Raw genomic sequence first — 18596 nt, 5'->3', positions numbered from 1 at the left:
ACAAGACACAGAGTAATGTCTAATAGGAATACATCCAGTGTTCCAAGGGATAGCCAATGTGGAGAGGAACTTGCTATAGGACTCCCTGTAGCCAGAGAACTGACATCATAATACAGCAAAGGGTTGGAATTAGGTTCCTAAGATGAGAAAGGGGATGGGCCCTGAGGTTAAAGTCAAGAACAGAAATTTTAGGATGAGCTGTGAAGAGGGAACTAGTTTAGCATTTTAGGATTAAAACCCACAAATTCCTTTCCTCAGTTTTGCCATTTACTAGTAGATGACTTCTGGGAGTCAGCTGATCCCTCTCAGCTGCAGACCCATCTCTTAGGCCCCTTCTGATCTACCATTCTATGACCATGACAACCAGGAGCGTGGCTGGGGCTGGCCAAGGGATGGAATGGTGAGTGGTAAAGAAGGGCAGGGGGAGAGGGAAAGAGCAGGGATTTTTTTGTGTCCAAGGAAGATCCCATTGCAGGAAATTCAACCAGGGCAAAGAACTGTAGTCGCCAAGCCATTCATGACTTGGTCATGGCCCAGGAACCAGCTTGTGCATCATACAGCACATGGTAACTTGTTCTCCGTAGGAAAGGCAACTTCTTGAGTGTTTCTCACATCCTAAGCAATATAATGAAAAAGAAAACCGACTCAAGCTCCCAAGGCCTTTGGACCCTCCATCCACACCCTCCAGACACCCTCACCACACTGCTGAGGTGAATCAGCTCAGATTCCTGCAGGGGCTGGTCAAGGCATACCACAGTCCCCAACTGGGGCCGTGAAATCTACATTTCACTTGATAATTCACTACAGAGAGGTCTTGGGTCTGCTCTTGCCATTTAGGGGTACAATTTTTATCATGAAATTCCACTATGACAAAATATGGTTGGTGTTCAAATATTTATTGATTGTCCTAGGAACAGGTGTTCATTACTTTTTTTCCCCCTTTTTAATGACTAGTAACAACATGGGGAAGCTTCAAAGAAAATGAAAATGAAACACGAACACTTTTAAATTATTACAGTGTACATTTCCAGAGGTTCTTCATTCAAAGGTAAAGACCAGAGAAAGCCTTCCCACGGCCTCTACGATATTTGGCCCCTAGCAGCCTCGCAATCTTCATTTCTGACCTCTCTACCCTTCTCTCGCTCGCTGCCAGCCACACTGGGCCTTGCTAATCCTGGAATGTGCCAGATATACTAGAACCCTTGCACTTACTATTCCTTCTGTCTGAAATAAGTCCCTGGTATGCCTGCAAGGCTCACTTCCTACATTTCCTTTCTCAAATGTCACCTCATCAGCAAGGCCCTCCCTGGTAATCTTACAAAAAAATAGCGTGCTCCAACCTGCCATCAATCCTTGTCACCTTTACCCTGCCTTTTTCTCCATACCGTGAACTACCCTGCTCCTATGCAGATGTGAGCTCCTGGACGGATGGACTTCTGTTGTTGACCTTGTTCGCTGTAGTATGTCGTATCCCTGTGTCTAGAAACATGCTGTGCTCATTGCAAGGGCTTGGATATCTGCTGAGTGAATTTATTATTATTATTTTTTAATTTTTATTTATTTTTATTTTTTTATTTTTTAAAGATTTTATTTATTTATTTGAGAGAGAGAGAATGAGAGACAGAGAGCACGAGAGGGGAGAGGGTCAGAGGGAGAAGCAGACCCCCCGCTGAGCAGGGAGCCCGATGCGGGACTCGATCCCAGGACTCCAGGATCATGACCTGAGCCGAAGGCAGTCACTTAACCAACTGAGCCACCCAGGCACCCTGCTGAGTGAATTTATACTAGTTCTATGCCCTCTCATTTCGATGTATTACTAACTTACTAGGCATCTACATTTGCCCTACATTTCCTGCAAATTCTGCCCATTTCTTAGAAATTCTGGGTAACTAAGTCTATTCCTTACCATGAAACTAACTTTAAAATATAAACCAAGATTTCTTTAAAAGTCAGTCTTCAAGAGACCCATCCTTCCTTACAGAGAGCCCTGAGGGGCTGAGCTGCTCCCAACACGGCCCTGGAGCAAGGCTGAGGGAGCCGGTCTATCAGAGGACTTGGGGCTGCTGTCTGGCATGCGTAATGTATCTGGGGACTATTTTCCATGCCTGAAATATGCATTCTTTTTATTGTTGAGATGAAAAGCAACCGCCTACTTAATTTATACATCAAATGTCAAAACCATCCCTTACTCCTTATCTCTCTGCTTGTTTGATTAAGGCCATTCAGATTCACGGTATAGGAACTGGATTACCCTGGGTTTCTTCTTTCAGCAGAGTAAAATTTCATCTATTTGAAAAAATATGCTCAGTAACTGAAGAGGGTAGTTAAAAAAGCCTTTCCTCCTTCCTCCTTTACCAGCTTATTATCACAAAGTGAAATTGCATAATGAATATTTCCCTGAATCACATATGCCAAGTGTTTTTCACAGACACTAGGAACTGGATCTTAGTGAAAAACAGATCAGAAGAGATCCTGTAATTCAAACCCTATCTGATTTGTTATTAAGAGCTCAATAACAATGTCCCTTATGCTTACCTAGCACTTACGGTTTATAAAACACTCCCACGGATGGTATCCCATTTGAGTCTCACGCTACCCTAGGACACAGGCAGGCCCCTGGTGTTCTTTCTGTCCACATTGACGGTGAAAGCAGCAGAGACCAAGCCGCCAACCCACTAGGAGAAGCCCCTCACAGAACCTCGTCTTCCCTCACTCCCTGGCTCTTACAGCCCATGCACAAATATCACTTAATGAATACCACGGCTTGGCCAAACTGTCTAAATGTCATAAGCACCCAAGCTTTCAGAATTGTTATTTAAAATTAATTATTTTGAAATACTGTTATTATTTTAAAAATTATTTTAAAATTTTGGACATAAAATCAATTATCTTTCAAAATTTTGTTGAATCCAAATACTCTTCTAGCTTGACTTTAGTGCATATCGTAAGATCAACCTTTCCCCCAAATTAAGTGTTTTTCAGTGCAACAATATGGAAAATTACCTTAACTAAACAAAAAACCAGAAGAAAGTTGAAAATATGGATTTAGTGATTGCCACACACAGTTTTGAAGGAAGCTTTGCTATTCTCTCAGCTTTGATGGGAAAAGGCCCTGAGCATACTTGCCCGATGTTCTTAATGATTTCTCAACCTGTGCAGTCAGATTCAGCTAAGTGATAAAAAATTAAGAGCCAGTTATATCAGTTAAGCTGAACTCAAAGTATTTATGAGGCCACTATTATCAGGTTAGTACCAATTGCTGTGGGCTTAAAAAAAATTTTAAGACCAGTTCTTTACCCTAATGGTGCTTAGAATCTTGGTGATAACTGTATACCAAACAATATATAATTAACACTAAACTGGGCAAATGCCACAGAAATTCAGACGGCCAGCTGGAAAGTCATAGAATGTTCCCTGGGGTTGGTCAAATCCTGAAGGATGAATAAAGGAGACAGGATAGTTTTCTCAGCAGGAGTAATGGCTTAGTTTAGATAAGTAGGGATGGAAATAAACACGGCATGCCAATTAAAAATAAAAATCTATGTTATAGTATATTTTTGCAACACTCATGTAATGGATCTTCATCTTAAGAACTCTGGGATATTAGAGTATTCCTCCAGAAATTCTATTTAATAAGGGGGCCTCTAAGGCTGCTTACGAGAAATGATGAAGAGGGTTCTGGGATGGATGATCCATTTCTTAGGAAGTAAAACCTAACACACCAGTGAAAGAAGGGGAGACAGCCATAACACAGAGGTAGAGATGAGATGCCCTAGCAAGGCAGGAGGGAAGCAAAAGTCCACTATAGGTCCTGGGTCCAGCTGCACAGGGAGAAATGCTCTGCCCCAAGTGAAGCAAAGTATTGGTAATACTCAAGTGTTTTCTAGAAATTAATTTCAAGTTCCTCAAAAGTGTTTTAAGATGGAGAAAACCAAGTTACCTTTGGGAAGTCTAACGAGCAAGACTCATTCGGACACCAAATAATCCAGGCTTGTCCAAACCCTGAAGGAAAAAAAACCTTCCCTCCAACTTGGGACTGACAACAGGAATGGTAAAAAGGTGGGTGGGGAGAGAGCATGAGCAGAAGCACAGGCGTGATTAGTAAGGGCAATGCAGCCCAGTGCCTGGCTTTGGTAACGAAGCAGGAATTTACAAAGTGAAGTTAGCACTAGCAGCTGAGAAGCAAGAAATCTCAAGGGTTACTAGATGTTCAAACCATCCCATGGCCAGCCTGGGGTGTAAAGACCCAGAACAAAGTCCTGGGTGAAGCTTGGAGCCAAATACTAATGCAGTCTTTATTCAAATACCTCCCCATGCTGAAGACCAAGGAAAGTGGGTTTTGCATCTTTAAGAAAACACAATGCCTAAACATACATCTACTTACTTCTTTACAGGGGAGCTTGGCCACTGGGAAGAATTAACTGGTCAGCTTGGAATAGTTCCCACTTTCACAAGTATTATAGAGTTCTTGCTAGTTCCAAGAGGGCACAGAAAGGTACAGAGCCTGGGACAGATGCATCCCAGCATGTCTAGGAGAGGTACTGCTTTAATAAACCGATGAAAGTGAAGTGAATTAGCCCCAGCCGGGGCCCTCAAGTCCTGAACTGGGTGGGACTTGTCAAGGAGTAATTCTGGAGCACTTTATTCCAACCCATTTATTTCCTTAAGGAGCAAAGCCTTCCCTCCCACCCTACCTGGCACAATCAGCCAACTCAAACCCTCAATGGAAGGAAAGATCTTGAATTATATTTAAATACCTGCTCAGCAAACTTCCTCTTCTCCATGGATTACAAAGAGTCAACTTCAGCCCAGCCTCTAAGACAGTTACCTTCTAATCCAGAATTAGGGAAGTCTACCCCATATCAATATCGTTTCAGCCTCACTAGCATCCCCAAATACTTCTGCCCAGAAGCTGATGAACCATCAGGGAATCAATTCCTTCTTTCTTTCTTTGATGTCTCCCTTAAAAGTACGTGCCCAGCAAGGAAATTCTGATTTCCTCCTCCACACACAGCTGTGTGTTTGGGCTTTCCCGCTCCTCTGCTGCATTAGGTCCCTCTGGTTAAGCACGTGCAGTGGAAGTCAGTGTCTCTGGTCCTGCAAAGTCTTGCACTCAGCAGAACCCTCGAGAGACTGCACCTTCCACACTGCAGTACCTGACACAGACGATCCGATTACATGGGAGTTGCTCCTGGTGCCTCCTTTCCTTCCCTGCCCACGTGGCCATCACACCCCTGGTTTGTCCCAGCTTCATGTGCTCATTGTCTCTGACTGGCACCACTCTACCAGACTCCTTCCTCACTGACCTCCCTCTAGCCTTGCCTGCCTCCAATCCACATACCAGGTTGTTGCCGAAATCAGCTGACTCTGAAAGATCCGACTTAAAACATATTCCGTGTCTTTGTCAGTAGTACGAAAGTAACATTCTTGGCAGGACATACATGATCCTTCATGATCTGACTCCTATCCACCTCTTCAACTTCATCTCTGGAGCTTCCCCTGCCCCTCTTCTTTCCTGACCTCCTCACATTCCCCACAGCACCTCTGTGTCTCCAGCTGGCCATGCTGCCTTTCCTAACCTTACATGTCTGGCAAACCCCTACTTGGCTTTTAAGTCTTGGTTCAAAAGCCCTCTAGGACTTCCCCAGGTAGCCCCGGACACTCCTCTTCTCACTGATCTTTACCCATACCTTCATTTTTCCCCCTGCAATTATTTTTGGGCACATCTGCCCCACCATTAAGCTCTCAGGTCATCAATATTTGTTGAATGGATTGATGAATTAACTAATGAATGGATGAGAGAAACTTATCTGAAGATACCGATTTGAAGACATTGGTGTGTGGGCTAGTGATGCAATCATGAGGAAGAAGAAATCACCCAGAAGGAACACAGTAGACCACAAGACGAGAAGACCAAGGTTAGAACTCAGAGAAAAGAGAGACAAAGCCTCTTTTTGGGAAAGAGCAATAAAAAAAATAAATAAATAAACTAAGCATGGAGAGAACTAGGGATGCATATCCCAGTAGACCAAGGCAGAGGAGATTCAGGAAAGAGGAATGGTTTGCAACGAGCTAGTCCTTTACAGTGGTAAACAATAATTATTACATCATTTTATAAGGACATTTGGGTAAAAATCTTAAAAGTTATACAAACGGGAGCTAGACAATGTAGATACACAGTTTTATTTTTGTTAAGATGATTCTTAGTCAAGTCTTACTGTTTCCAGTTTCAGATTTTGCCAGCCAAGGGCTTCCTTTACCCATGCTATCTGAAAAGTGTATTTTTCTCTTACCGATTTTTTCTAACATATAGTTTAGTTTCAGTTCAGAGCCTCTCTTGTAACACTAAGGTAGATTTCTTCAGTTGAGGTTTTTCAGACTCAGAGATGTCAACTCAACCAGACTGTAAGTTTTTATAGGACAGAAATTAAACCCTTGAACATCAGAGAGAGAGTGAATAAATATGTCTGGAAAGAATGACTGAATTTCTTACAGAAGTTAGGTCATCTAGTATCATAGCTTTCATCCATACCCTGGCAAATACAGAGCCTATAGTGAAGACTGCTAGTTGATTCTGGCCATTTCCCAGCTGAGCCTGTACAAGCCCATAACATCCCACAAGCTACGAGCAACTGGTCAGAGCTGGCCCAGGTGACATCACATCATCTCAAGTTAACTGCATTAGATTTGAGCTTTCATGGCTCTCTGGTCATGTCTGCATGGTACATAGCCAGCAGAGCAGCTGTCTGCTAAGGGGACAATGGGCAGAAACAAAGTAGTCAAAATGTGACTTGGCCCTTCTGCTTTATTTTTTATGACCTTCTTCTATTACAAATTGTGAATAAGAGTCTCTTAAGCTATTAATTTCACAGATGTATACAAATGCTGTCTCAGATCAATTCAGAGAACTGAATTATATACCATGCGGGTTCCAGATTTCTGTCACTGACCACCTCTGGCTAGACACTCTTTGTCAAACAGCTGTATGAAACTTGGGGTGTAGCCATACATTGCTTTTTTAGGAAGATAAATCTTGCAGCAGTCTTTCATTGCATGTTCCTGTTTAAAAATTCTTAGCTGGTTTCCCATTGTTTCTCCATATATAATAGGATAAAATCCAAACCCCTTTGCATGGCACCAAGTTCATCACAATGAAAGGACCATTTCATTCCTTCTCCTGCCTCTGCTCATTATTCCATCATATCAAGTCTTGCTTTGCATAATGGTTGTATTAGCTTTCTACTGCTCCTTTCTATGACACTAAGTCGTAAACTTAGTGACTTTAACATACAAATGTATCATCTTTCAGTTCTGTGGGTTAAAAGTTCAAAAGGGATCTTATTAGCCTAATCGGAGAGTTGGCAGTGCTGTGTTCCTTCTGGAAGCTCTAGAAGAGCATCTGTTTCCTTGCCTTTGCCAGCTTCTAGAGGCTGCCTGCATTCTTGATTTGTGGCCCCCTTCTATCTTCAAAGCCAGCAAGGGGCAGTTGAATCTTTTTCACATGGCCTCACTCTGACACTGACTTCTGCTTTCCTCTTTCACCTGTATGGACTCTCGTGATTCCACTAGGCCCACTGAATGATCCAGATAATCTCTCCATCTCCAAATCTTCAACTTAATCAATCTGCAAAGTCCCAGAGTGGACATCTTTGGGAGGCCATTATTCTAACTACCAAAGTGGTGCTCCTTCTGCCTGGAGAGTTCACTTCTCTGCTTTGAAGACTTCTGCCCAAATTCCTTAGGCATTCCTTAAGATCCTATGGAAATGTCACTATTTTCATGCCCCCCCTCTTCCTCCAACCCAAGGGGCTCATTTCTCTTGTCTCCCCAGTCCCATGTACAAATACCTCTCTTGGAGCACTTACCTTGCACTATAGTTTATTTGTCCTCAAGTCTGTCTCTCTGACTAGATTCTGAGTCACCAAGTCTTATTCATTTCTGCAGCCCCTGGGGCCTAACTATTAAAGACTGTGGGGAAGAAAAATGAATGTGATATTTTAATGAGTGAAGACCTCAGGTGGAGGCAGAGGCAAGACCATAAATTCACAGGGCTTCTGTTTTGAGTGTAGCTTAGAAACTAGTTCCAACAGCTCTTAACTGGTCTTAACCCATTTTCAATCAAACCCCTTAATTCTTCAACCATTCCAGGAGGCGTTATAGCAAACTTAGACAATTCACATCTAAGGATATTTCTTTTCTTTTCTTTTTTAAGATTTCTAACTTTAATGTGAATTGCCATGGATCACAACATGTCAGTTTTAAGTGTCCTCCTAGGCATGGCTGGAAAGGGCAAGCTGCACCCCAAGTGCTTGGTTAGGTGAGGGAAGTGATACTATCTGAATGATTTCTGAGTTCCAAAAAATGACACTCATCTAACAAATCTGACTATACTACGTTGGAGGTTAAAAGCCACTTTGCCACAATATTTATTTGGTATTTCAGTATCTGGAAGTTTTTCATTAAAAAAACAATAGAACAAAAGTTCAAAATTAAACAAAATTTAAAATAGCCTTAACTACTCAACTATTCAAATTATAAGCCAAAGGAGAGGTTGAATAAATTATGGCCACGTGAATGCGGGAAGATCTATTTTTAAAGGCCAATAGTTTGCTATGAATATCCAATGTCACCTCCAACACCATACAGTACAGAAATCTAAAGACATGAAAATAAAATGAAAAATTATGTGCCTAGCAGTTGAGTTGAAAGAACCCAAGAGGCACAGAAAAAGAAGAATTGGGGGTGCCTGGGTGGCTCAGTCGTTAAGCGTCTGCCTTCCACTCAGGTCATGATCCCAGGACCCTGGGATGGAGCCAAGCCCCGTGTCTGGCTCCCTGCTCCGCAGGAGGCCTGCTTCTCCCTCTCCCACTCCCCCTGCTTGTGTTCCCTCTCTCGCTGTATCTCTCTCTGTCAAATAAATAAATAAAAATCTTAAAAAAAAAAAGAAAAGAAAAAGAAGAATTGATCACCTGTTTCCTAATTTGAATACAAAGTCTACTCTGCTATTTTTTCTTCATTAGCAATAGTAAAACCCCTCTTGGACTTAATCTTGTCAGTTTTGGTCATTTGCATTTAGGAAACTCCATTCTTTTGTGGAATTCCTGAGGCAATAAGCAGTGTTTAAACATGCCGTTTGTTAAATTTCACCGCTTTTCCTAATCTTGAAAAAATGAGATTTTTTTTAGATCCAAAAGGGGGCCTACTGATCCGTATTAAACCTCACATTCACAAAGAGGGACACTTAGGCCTTGCTGCTTCCTCTAGGTCACCAAGAAGCCAAGGCTAAGGGGAGACATTACTGACTGCCACTTGGGAATGCAGCCTGAGAACACAAGACTTGCTCTACAGGATTAATTGTGCATATATGCGGTGCTTCAAGGCCGACTTTAAACTCGGTGCATTTTTATAGAGAAGGGAAGTGCAATTTCTCAGTGTTTGTGTTTTTTTGTTTTTTTCCCCCAAACTTCTAAATTGTTCTGTGAATGTAGTTAGAAGTACATTTAGGAGCAATGAACACCACCAACCAACCAACTGGGCTAACATGGAGGACTTCAGGCCTAATTTGTAGAAAGACTATCATGTCATTGCTACTGTTGTTGTCTGGACATTTTAAGCCTTTCCTGTTCTTAAATCTTGGTTATGTATAGGCTAAGCAGAAAGCTCCCTGGGGAAATCACTCAGAGGATCTGGAATTAGAGCTGGAGCCATCTCAGGCCAGAACAAACATTAAAGGCTATTCACAAACCAATGAAAAGTCAATGCACCTCCAAAGTCTTAAGGTCTGTCAAGAATGCAAACAAGAAGTTTTGTAATAAGCTTAATAAATAAAACAACTGAACCTACTAAGTGGTACTTACGGAAACAGGCTTGAGGATATAGCCTGAGAGGTAGAACAGGTTCCCACTAGAACAAGGATTGTTTACCTTGCTCCGATTAAATCCAATAATCCTAAGAGTTGTAATGGTACTAAATGTTTTAGCAAGAATCAACAGTAGAAACCCCAGTGGGATCTACAAACTGCATTCTTCTGTAAAAGTAAAATGCCAGTAGGAACGGTATCGTTCTAACATTCTCCCTTCTGAATATAAATCTTCTTCCATCTTGCATTTCATCCTGAACAATTTTACTATGTTCAGCATAGTGGCAACTGAAAAAAATGTTTCATCTAGAAGCAAAAGTGAGAAACCTTTACAAAAAACACTGAGCTTCTCCAAAACTAGATTTCCAAGTTCTTAATATAAGCTAACACAAAATAAAGACTGCTACAGTAACCAAACTTTTCTGCTAACAAGTATCCTTAAAAACAATGACAATTCGACCATAATAGATTATTTTCTACGGTGTGAGCAGATAATGGACCTACATTCTTCTTCTTCTTCTTTTTTTTTTTTGCTAGCTTGCTTTATAAATCTTGCAACTTGCAAGCTCAAGTTTTTTTGGAGGCCAAGGCAAGTTAATAGTCGAGCTTAAAATAAATCGGCTTTGCAATTACTTTGGTTTTTTTAAGCCGATGAAGCACGTTTCCCCATTCCATGCCATGAAGCAATTCGATGTCAACTTGCTATGGAGTCAAATGCGACAAACTCCGAGAGCTCCAGTCGCGAGGCGGTGGCTTGCTGCACCCACAGCTTCTCGCACTCCTGCAGCATCAGGACGCTGCACTCTCCCGGCTCTGGGCGCAGACACGAACTCAGGGCCTCCGGGCCACGGGACAGTACACCCTACCCCCGTCCCGGGGAAACTGAGGCACGGTGACCCTAGCGATCTGAAGTCCGGCGAAGGCCCCCGCCGCTGCTTGGCGTTCCCTTGCCCCCCGGAGGTTTAGGAGGCTCCTAGGCATCACACTGTAGACACCGCGCTCTTCGCTGTAGGAAGATTACGGCACAAGCCTGGGAGGTGGCTGTCCCCAAACCACCGGCCCCCCGGGTCCCGCCCCGCACGGATCTCGAAGCATCCTGAGACCCCCAGGAGCCCGCTACTGGGACCTCGCGGCGCCTCCAGCACGCAGCCTCCTCCTTGGGCTCCGCCAGCCTAAGCGCCCGAAAGTTCCTCGGCCCCAGCGGCCGCAGCGATCCGGCCGCCCACCCCGTGCGGGGCTCCCTGCCACCCGCGCCCCGCCGCCCCTGCCGTCCCGGCGCCCCTGCTAACCTGACGCCGCCACGCCACTCAGGTGGCCGCCTTGCGCTCCTCGCCATGGCCAGCCTGCGAGCCGTCGCCGCTCCACGCCCCGCGCCCAGCAGCGCCTACTGCGGGCGAGCTGCCTCCGCAGGCGCCGGGCAGCGATGCGGGCTGCGCCGCGGGCGGCCGGGAGTGCGGAGCTTCCCACCTACAGCAGCCGGAGCCGGCCGGTGCCGAGCATGCCCAGTGCGGCTCGCCGGGCGGCGCGGAGGCGCGGGGCCGGGAGGGGTGTCGCCGCCGGGTTTTCGCAGCAGCCACGGGCGCGGGGCGGAGCGGGCGGCGCCGGGCGAACCTGTGAGAGCCGCGGGATCCACCCGCAGAGGAGGGGGGCGGGCTGAGTGTGCCCAGGAGTCCCTCATTCAGCCGGCGCAGCCTCTGGGGCGGGATTCGGTCCCCGGGGCTCCGCTCAAGCACGCCTAGGGTGTTGCTGGAGCCGAGGGCACTTATTTCCGACGCTGTGATGCTTGGGCAGCGTGACTGATAATTGTTGGGGAGCAGGGCGCTCCCAGGGCTTCCAGCGCAACTTTTCTGAGCGTCGCGTCGCATTGTTGTTCAGGGACACCCAGGAACAGGTTTCCTAGGATTCCATCCTGGGACTCGGGAGAGAGCTAACCGTCCAGCCTCTGGACTTACCCTATTCCAAGGCCACCTGTGAAGCCACCTGACAATCAAAAGCTTCGCAGGCCTTACCGGGTGACTCTGCTGTCACTTCTAAAGCCCACACAGAAGCGGCTGCAAGAAAGTACAGCAAGATGTTCACTGGTGGCTTCTGAGTGGTGGGGTTCCAGGGATTTTTAATTTCCTTCTTTTTTGATTGGTTACAGTTTCTCAGTTTTCTATAACGGACAATCTGGTGCTTTTTAAATAAGATATGTTATTCTATGTTATTCTAAAATGATTTTTTGAAAACGCCTGCAGAACTTCGGCAGCACCGTCCTGCAATGTAAGCAGCGACCCCCCACCCCCCCTTTTTTTAGGTTTGCGGGAGAAAATTTCTGGGGCCCGGACCAGGCTCCTCCTCCCTGGCTCCTTTCGGGCCGCCCCTTGGCCACGCCCCCATACCGACCCTTTTACTCCAGTACCGCCCTCTTCTCCTTTGGTTGCTGGGAAAACCCGGAAGGGTGGACTTTCAACTCTGACGTTCCTGGTGGCTCCTATGCCAGGCTGGGCCTGTTCCGCCGCCGGGTCAGGGACTGCTGACAAGGAGAGAGGCGTCTTTAAGCAACTCCCAGCCTCTCTCCTCCTGCTCTCGGTCCTTGGCAAACGGAACAAAGTAGCACCTCCGACCCCCTGCCAGGAGCTCGGACCTGCAAAGTGGGTCAGGACTCGACTGAGCATGCTCCGGACAGTGCCAGAATGCCGCACGCGGCTGCATCTCGTTGCCCAAGGTTGATGTAGCTGCGCTCGCTCGTCACGACATCGAAGGTCAGGAGGCGGGTGGAAGCGGGGTCCTCGAGTTGCGCTATAGCTTCGACACGTGGACAGGTCCCTTCTACCCAGGCCTGTGTTGGGGGGGGGGGGGTGGTGCATGGGATCTGGCTTATAAGTGACTCAAAGCCTGATTTTTCCCTAAAAGATTAAAATTAGAAATAATATTTTAACATTGGCTTTATGGCATCTCCAATAGTAACACGTTTTAAGCTCTAAGAACTTTTCAGCCCATCTTTAAAGAAACCTGAATCTTTTTTTGATTTGCACTAGAGCCCTAAATTTTCTCTTGTTTTATCAAAGATTAAATGTTTGTCCTCACTTTCAAATAATTCCCACAGTATTATATTACTTTTTTTTCCTTCCAACAATTCTGTGTTCACTGCGACTCCTGTCCACCTTTTTTCAAATTCTCAGAGAATCAGCAGAATGCTCTCATGCTATTTTAAATAGGCTTGAAGCAGGTGTGGGAAATTTGCTTTTAATGCTCTGTCACAGAGGAGAAGACTGAAGTGGAGAAAGATTACAGGGAAGAGATTTTACAGGCTTGAGGTAAATAAACTCGAGAACCCAGAGAGAGCCTTGCAGTGAGCCCAGGCAGGTCAGTGGGATATTTGTCTGTTTTCTGTCTGAGGAAGGAAATGGGCAGATGGGTCAGCTGCCTAGTGACGTTTGGTGTGATAGTGGGAGATACCGTCACTAAAGGTTGGCTTCATTTCAACCTCTCACTCTCATCCAGCCCCGGTTCAGCTTCAGCATGATTGGAGACACCATCTTTAGTGGAAGGTCACTCCTGGGAAGAACTTAAGTGTTTCCCCCTGGACCCTAACTTGTGCTGGGTCACCCTCATCCCTCAGCTTTGAGACTCCATGGTTCCTGGTACCTCCTGAGCACTGCTCTTGTTCCCTATAGACATCCACACCACAAATAGTCTGTCTGGGGAAGAGATGGGTAAGACATCTCTTTAATAGTCCATACTGCCATTCCTTCCCATCTGAAGCTTCCTGGTCCCCAGTCTTCTATGACATAAACCTTTCTTAGTTTTCCTGTCTTTCTGACGGTGCCTTCTCATCTTCGTTCTCCAGGTTCTTTTCCTTTGCACCACCCCATTGTGAGTGTTCTGTCCTGTGGCCTCTTCCCTTCTGCTTTCCCTTCTGCTCTTCCAATCCGATGACTGTCAGTACCAAGGTGGTGTTCAGTTGGTGTCTTGCTAGCTGTTAATTGCTGCAATTCTTTCTGGTCCATCAGGCACCTATTCTCATTGGTCAGTGTCTATGCCTGACCATTGGTCTCTAATGGTTATTAATATTTTGAGTATTATCTTTGCCCCAAACGTTATATTCCTCTCCAAATCTCCCTGAGTTTGGACTCTTATATGTAATCTACCAATATCTTAATTCCTGTGACCCTTAGGAAACTTGAGCTCTATATGTCCCAAACACAACTCAAGAGCTGTAGTTGCTCTCCTACTTATGTGTCCTAACTTGGTTACTGGAACCCCCATCTTCTCAGATCTGCATACCACAAATATGGATGCTATCCTCGATTCATCCATCTGCCTTTTGTCTGTCATCCAGCTAGCCACTGGGCACTGCCCACCCTACCGTTAGACATCTCTGCATATGGACCCTCCACCTGCACTGCCCTCTCAGGCCCATTATCCCTTCCAAATGAGTCCTCTCTCTCCCTGTGTTTCCTCCAATCCAGTCTCCATGCCTCCTCAGACTTTTCCTTCTAAGCAAATTATATTTTAGTATATTTGCTAAGCCCTTAGTGTATGGATTCATAGTGCCTTCAGGATAAAGTCCAAATTTTAAGCATGAACTGGCCCGTCTCCCTCTCTAGATCAGTCTCCAGCCAGTGTCCGCTAGTGTCCCATATCCTAGCCAACCCGAGCTACTTGCTATGCGAATTCATGCCTCCCTGTTCCTTTAGTTCTTTTGTTTCTTCTTTCTGCTTGTTCACCCTTTGGCAACTGATAAGCCTTCAAGGTCCAGTTCAAGCTTGGTCCCCTGCGATCTCCTCAAGATGACTTTCTCGTGAATACTTCACCTATGTACCACATACTTTCTTCAGTTTGACACCTAACCTTGGTTTATTATTTTTTTTTTCAACTCCTGCATTACATTGTAGGCAGTGTGACAACAAGAGCTTGTTTCAATCATCTTTGTATCTTTGTTTTTCAGTTTTCAGTAATATTTTACTTAATAAATGAATGATTGACATTTGTACGCATACAATATTTAAAACTCATTAATTTTTAAAAATTCTTCCTGAGTATTGTAAATAGAATGCAAAGAAAAAATACCAGAACAAAGCCACATCACATACGACCTGCTGAATGGTTATGCTTTTTTGAGTAATATAAGCAAGATCTCAGATTTGACCTTAAACTCAGTGAATTTTCTTCAGCTTCAGAAATCCAGGAAGTGTGTTGTGAGCCAGTCTGATGTACTTGTATTATCAGTCTCTAACTGCACAAAGCTCAGCATTGTATTGCTAATTAATCCACAAATTCCATTGTTCTTTATCACTGTGTTTTTTTCCATGGGGTTGTTACTATCCTCTAATTATATAGTTAGTCCTTAGAATAGATTTTATTTTTTCTGTTGAAAGTATGGCACCTTAGGAAAGCAGATTAACCCTTTAGGAATGAACATAATTTTTATAGTTCTTCCAGCTCCTATTGTCTGCCTGGACCACCTAAAGCTAACTATGGAGGGGAATGACCACCTGCTTTAGAACCCCCCAGGGGATGAGGAACGCCTTCCAGACCTCCTGGATAGAATGGTCTCCAGGGCAGCAATTTTAACAAGCCCTCAAGGGGATTTCACACACTGTATTTGTGAAACATCGCTCTGTATCATATGGATAAAGGGAAAACTAGTAACTCTTAGTCCAGAACTTCGAGTAGCCCCAATAATTGGTTTTCTTTGGCAGAGAGACATATGTGAGTGGAAAGGGTATCAGTCCATTTCAAAAAGTGTCATCCATGTTTGTGCTGATTAAATAGCCTTGACTTATTTTAGAGTGTGGAGAATATGGAAGAGCCCCTAGGAAGGGAGCTTCTTGTTTTTCTCTGTGTTGAAGCACACAAGGATTTTTACTCAGTGACCACGTAGGCCCCGTGTTATTCGCCAGCACCTCTGTCCTCAATTCAGCCTCCTTTGACAAAGGGTGGGTGGGACAGTGGAAGTTCTGACCTTACCCCCTTCCTGCAAGGGGACAGTAAGAGGTCTTGTGACCCTACATTAGGCTTTTTCCTTGTTCTTGGGAGTCTGAAAGGACACAGTTAGGAAGGGGCATGGGGGAGGAATGAAAGAAAACAAATACTTCTCTCCACGATCTTGTGACACGCTGGCCAAGGAGAGTGAAGCATCTTGAGAAGTATGAATCAGTATTAGAAAAATATTCCCTTCCTCGTTATGGGTTTCGACTGAGCACTGGTGTTGGTCCTTTGGAGGTGTGTGGGCATGTGTGTGTGGTCTAACCAGTTAGCCAGCGGCAATAATCAGGAGCGCAGATGGCGTGCCTGCAACTCACGTGGGGCAGAAGCTCCAGCTCAAAGGGTCACGCCCTTCCTGGCCCTCCCTGGGAGAAGGCATCAAAGCCCTGCCCTCCCGGACACTTTGCCACATTAATAACCATTGCAGACAAGCCTCCCACCCATCAGGGCTTCTGTGCACACGGTGAGTCACATTTAGGGATGAATTATTGGCAGGAAAAGGGATGAATCCAAGAATCTTTTCCTGTGTGTAGGGGCTTTCTGAATGGCAGATGGATATTTGCAGAGGAAGGTGAGAAGAGGGCATCCCTTGGTAAGAGAAGTGTGAACAGAGCCCTGGAAAGGCTGCCCAGGGAGATGGGGTGAGTCCTAGAGGGAACCCTTTGTAAAAACTTGACTTCACAGGTGCTTCTCTCTTGGATTCTGGGAAAGTTATGTTTTGCACATAGCTTGTTTTGTTTTAGTTTATAATTTCCTTGGGAAGGAGGGAAGGTCAAACATCCGCTTTCCCACCATAGGGTGGCAGAGGTCAGTGTTGGGGGACCCAAGTAATCAAACAAACAAATCACTGTCCAACAAGTGGGAAAGCGAACATCCACAGGAAGTCAACATATTCCCCAAGAGTCCCACAAGGACAGTCCTTTGTCCCTGACACTTGACAGGGAGGTCACAGTACCAACGTCAGAATGCTGCTCAGGCCCGAGGGGCACTCAGGCCGGAGGGGCTCTCAAGCCCAGGTGAACATCTACAGCATCACTGTGACCTCAGCTGGAATAACCTGGTAAATCTGCTCAGTGAGAAACCCAAAATAAACTCGGAGAGGTGAATTGCCCATTTCTCTGCTGGTGATTTTCATGCCTCTGTCTTTTGAGTGGTAAATATACTTGTGTTGAGAGGGAAGGGAAGGAAAATCTATTATTTTTTCTTTTTAGCTTATAGTTAAATGTAACACCAGAAATCTCTGTGTGGCTAGGGCAGGGAGGGCAGAGGATGAGGATGATGGGGGAGCACAAGCTCTTTTGGGGGCTTAGGGGACTTACAGAGGCAAGAATGGGGAGAATAAGATGCTTGCCCGGCACTAGGTAAAAATAACTGGTTTTCATTTGGTAGGATTTGAAGGACACTGGAAGGCTGAGAAGGCCCTCATTATATGGAGATCTGGTTTCCTTTCTTGAGGCCTTCTCCTCTGCTAGGCTAGGTTTCCATAAAGCTGTGGTCCAAAGCCCAGGCCCTTCCCTGAGAGGCTTCATAGTGGGGAGCATGAACACTCTGGACATCCACAAGTGAATTGTCACCACAGGTGAGGGCTGAGAGGGTACTGAAATGTACTTTTGACGATGTTACAATGGTGGTTTGAGCCAACCCTAGGAAGGAAGTTTTCTAACAGATTGAAACTCTGTTCTTTCCTATCGCAAAAGACACAGTTCTGTGTGCTAGCCTTTAGTGTGATCCCCGCCCTCCCTCTCCCAAATAATACATACAATTTCTACATGTCATTATAGGAACCACAGTGTTTGGTTCATTCTCCACCATGGATGAGTGTGCTCACGGATCGTTGTTTTCACTTAGGGACAGTGTGGGGGTTTGAGATAACTCTGGTTATATGGCTAAGGGAATAGGGTCTCTCCCATTTGGACCACACCTGCTTTTCAGGCCTGTATAAGCTTCGCAGCTTCTCTTTAGTAGTCTTTTCAGTCTAATCTAGTATCGTTTCTGGCCTGTAATAGATGCCAATAAATTTTGTTCAACTACATGCTGGATATTGGTATTAGAACTATGTGTTGGAGTATCTTGGAGGCAGGCGTTTTAAAATACAAATACCATCAGGCGCTTGGCTGGTCTGAAATGCCATTCAGACTTTGGCCTCAGTCTGTGTGACATTGATTCTGCTTTTTTTTCTGATGAAGTGTTTCAGATCTGTTACCAGCATGTTTCTCCCTGATTTGGGTCAGCTGGCACAAAGGGAAAGCTGCTAAAATATTGTGGATCACTATAGGGCTGAAAGCATGAAACATTTTGAAGAAGGTTTCTAAGAAATAGTTTGTGGCTATTTTTTTCAGCATCATGGTTTACGGGTTCTCTCTTCTAATTTCAGCTATTAATTAAATATAATAGCATTTCTACTATTAATTTCAATTAGTCTTCCTTTTTGCTTTTGTAGGAATTTTAAAGGTGGCTTAATTTTGAAATTAACCATCCTTAAAACTTGAAGAATTCTGTGATTATATTTATGAACTAAATGGACCGGTTTCCTTAAACTGAGCAGAAATTATGATTTGGTGCTCACAAGTATAGAATGTAGGGTGAGGTGGATCAGAGGTACAGCTAAGAATCATTAATAAGCATAATGGCATTGGCTTGCAATGACAGGGAGAAAACAGAGTGGAGTATAAAAGGATTCTGCACATCTGTCTTGATGTGATTGATTTCAGTGATTTATAATTCTGTGTGTGTGCTTTGGCCTGTAGGACTAATTATTGAAAAT

The 18596-nt window shown here is 44.8% G+C and overlaps 1 protein-coding gene across 1 annotated transcript in view; it reads right to left on the bottom strand.

The window, feature by feature from the left end:
* MFAP3L (microfibril associated protein 3 like) overlaps positions 1-11269 on the bottom strand; it is a 36645-nt gene extending 25376 nt beyond the window's left edge. The window contains exon 1 of the mRNA XM_021698789.2: positions 11149-11269. The gene's annotated coding sequence lies outside the window, so the exon portion shown is untranslated. The remainder of the gene's footprint in view (positions 1-11148) is intronic.
* Between the last annotated feature and the right edge of the window lie 7327 nt (positions 11270-18596).

Source organism: Neomonachus schauinslandi, chromosome 2, assembly GCF_002201575.2.
Source record: "Neomonachus schauinslandi chromosome 2, ASM220157v2, whole genome shotgun sequence".
Taxonomy (NCBI): Eukaryota; Metazoa; Chordata; class Mammalia; order Carnivora; family Phocidae; genus Neomonachus; species Neomonachus schauinslandi.
This window is presented reverse-complemented; position numbering and strand designations above follow the sequence as displayed.